Here is a 3,498-nt window from a genome sequence, read left to right on the forward strand (position 1 = left end):
TGTCCATAAATGTACACCTTTCAAATAATTGTCGCTGCCGTTATTATTGAGTTTCAATGGGTTTCTAATGTCTGGTGTTGTTGTTTAGTCGTTTAGTTGTGTCCAACTCTTCGTGACCCCATGGACCAGAGCACGCCAGGCACTCCTGTCTTCCACCGCCTCCCGCAGTTTGGTCAAACTCATGCTGGTAGCTTCGAGAACACTATCCAACCATCTCGTCCTCTGTCGTCCCCTTCTCCTTGTGCCCTCCATCTTTCCCAACATCAGGGTCTTTTCCAGGGAGTCTTCTCTTCTCATGAGGTGGCCAAAGTATTGGAGCCTCAGCTTCACGATCTGTCCTTCCAGTGAGCGCTCAGGGCTGATTTCCTTAAGAATGGAGAGGTTTGATCTTCTTGCAGTCCATGGGACTCTCAAGAGTCTCCTCCAGCACCATAATTCAAAAGCATCAATTCTTCGGCGATCAGCCTTCTTTATGGTCCAGCTCTCACTTCCATACATCACTACTGGGAAAACCATGGCTTTTACTATACGGACCTTTCTTGGCAAGGTGATGTCTCTGCTTTTTAAGATGTTGTCTAGGTTTGCCATCGCCTTTCTCCCAAGGAGCAGGCGTCTTTTAATTTCGTGACTGCTGTCACCATCTGCACTGATCATGGAGCCCAAGAAAGTAAAATCTCTCACTGCCTCCATTTCTTCCCCTTCTATTTGCCAGGAGGTGATGGGCCCAGTGGCCATGATCTTCGTTTTTTTGATGTTGAGCTTCAGACCATATTTTGCGCTCTCCTCTTTCACCCTCATTAAAAGGTTCTTTAATTCCTCTTCACTTTCTGCCATCAAGGTTGTGTCATCTGCATATCTGAGGTTGTTGATATTTCTTCCGGCAATCTTAATTCCGGCTTGGGATTCATCCAGCCCAGCCTTTCGCATGATGAATTCTGCATATAAGTTAAATAAGCAGGGAGACAATATACAGCCTTGCCGTACTCCTTTCCCAATTTGGAACCAATCAGTTGTTCCATATCCAGTTCTAACTGTAGCTTCTTGTCCCACATAGAGATTTCTCAGGAGACAGATGAGGTGATCAGGCACTCCCGTTTCTTTAAGAACTTGCCATAGTTTGCTGTGGTCAACACAGTCAAAGGCTTTTGCATAGTCAATGAAGCAGAAGTAGATGTCTTTCTGGAACTCTCTAGCTTTCTCCATTATCCAGCGCATGTTTGCAATTTGGTCTCTGGTTCCTCTGCCTCTTCTAAATCCAGCTTGCACTTCTGGGAGTTCTCGGTGAACATACTGCTTGAGCCTTCCTTGTAGAATTTTAAGCATAACCTTGCTAGCATGTGAAATGAGTGCAATTGTGCGGTAGTTGGAGCATTCTTTGGCACTGCCTTTCTTTGGGATTGGGATGTAGACTGATCTTCTCCAATCCTCTGGCCACTGCTGAGTTTTCCAAACTTGCTGGCATATTGAGTGCAGCACCTTAACAGCATCATCTTTTAAAATTTTAAACAGTTCAGCTGGAATACCATCACTTCCACTGGCCTTGTTATTTGCAGTGCTTTCTAAGGCCCATTTGACTTCACTCTCCAGGAATGTCTGGTACCTGATACTTAAAACGGCAGGTTTCCAGGGCTGCAGGAGCGTCACATGCATTCTCTGCTTTCGCCTTTTGACGTATGTGCAGAGCTTAGGACATTTTAGGTACTTTGGGTGTTGGCAAGTAACGAGTTTTTGTTGGTACCCAGGGCTTGCTTTCAGCCGGAATTCGCTGAAACTCAGTCCCGGCACCTCTCAGCTGGGCACCCTTGCCATTACTGTGGTACCTCGGGTTACATACACTTCAGGTTACAGACTCCGCTAACCCAGAAATAGTACCTCGGGTTAAGAACTTTGCTTCAGGATGAACAGAAATCGTGCTCCGGTGGCGCGGCAGCAGCAGGAGGCCCACTTTAGTGGTGCTTCAGGTTGAGAACAGTTTCAGGTTAAGAACGGACCTCCGGAACGAATTAAGTTCTTAACCCGAGGTACCACTGTATAAGAGAACAAGGGAGGCGATCATAGGGAGTTCCGGGACCTTTTCTGAGAAAAACAGCATCTGTAATCCCCGCAACAGCCTTGCAAACAAAACCAAACAACAGGTGTTGTTTCACCTGTGGTAGATGATGGGGCTCAGAGAGGAACACAGGGAGATGCTTAGTGCTGAGCCATTTGTCCATACAGGTCAGTACTGAGCATTCACATTGGCAGCCGCTCGCCCACATTGATGATTGAACCTGAGATCTTCTACATGCAAGACTCTGCCACTGAGTTGCGGCCTTTCCCTGAGAGAGAGAGTCCCTTGCCTAAATCTGCCTCATGACTTCTTGACAGAGGCAACATTTGGATGGAGCCTTCCTGATTTTTTATTATTATTTGAAGGCGTTGAGCAGTCGCTTCTGGCCAGTGTAAATTGCCCACAACAAACTTCCATAAAGCATGTTCAACACGCAAGCCTTCATCTTGGCACCGGTCATTAGCATCACATTCTCCCTTTTGAAGTACTGTACATGACTTGACTGTTTCCAGGCACTGCTCGTCTGCAATGGATTCCCACACAGCGGGATGCTGTCATGTTTGCAGACATCTTTGTAATGCACAATTGATCTGCCAATGGGCTCTGGATGCCTTCATTTGCGCCAGCTGCAACAAAACATCTACCGTATCTCCAATGTCAGTCTCCACAGCCACAGCAGGCGCTGTAACACCAGCGGTTTGACTTCATGCACTCCTCCATTGTTTCCCGAGACAGAAAGATGCCAACAACGATATTATTATTTATTAACTTTGTCGGTCACTTTATCTTGCCCAGGACAACCCAAAGAAAGAGACAGATTTGTAGCTCAAAATACCAGCTCCCGAAGAGGGCTATGTTTTTTTCAGGGTTGCTATTTTTTTGTTCCTGATATGTTATGGCTATTGGATGTACCTAGATTTTTGTATCAGCCACTATTACTGACCTGTGATACTTGTATTCAAAAATCCATAGATAAACATTGTGGGGCGAGAACAGACTTCTTGTCTATCACCCTGTGTTTCTGCTCTGACTGGCAGTAGTTTCTCAAGGTCTCGGACAATAAGGTTTTTCACATCATTATTCCTGATTATTTCTAAGTGAAGATGCCATGGATGCACCTGGTACCTTCTGCATATAAAGTGTGCTCTCCCACTGAGCTATGGTCGTTCTCCACAATGAACCCTAGTTTACAAGGAAGAGCATAACAAGGAACCTGTTGAATCAGATCAATCCAGTCTCGTCCAGTCAATATCCTATCAGAAGCCCTCAAATATGAAACAAGGACAATAATCAGCAGCAATGGTACTGTCTCCAATGCTGTGCACCAGATTGCAATATTATTCCCAAAGGTGTGTTCAAGTGTTTGCCTGAATGCAACAAATACAAAGTATGGACAGCAGAATGCAAAGCCCCACCACCAACATCCCCGTGTGCATGGCCCCTCGCCT

Source organism: Podarcis vaucheri (assembly GCF_965113315.1).
Source record: "Podarcis vaucheri genome assembly, chromosome: 12".
Taxonomy (NCBI): Eukaryota; Metazoa; Chordata; class Lepidosauria; order Squamata; family Lacertidae; genus Podarcis; species Podarcis vaucheri.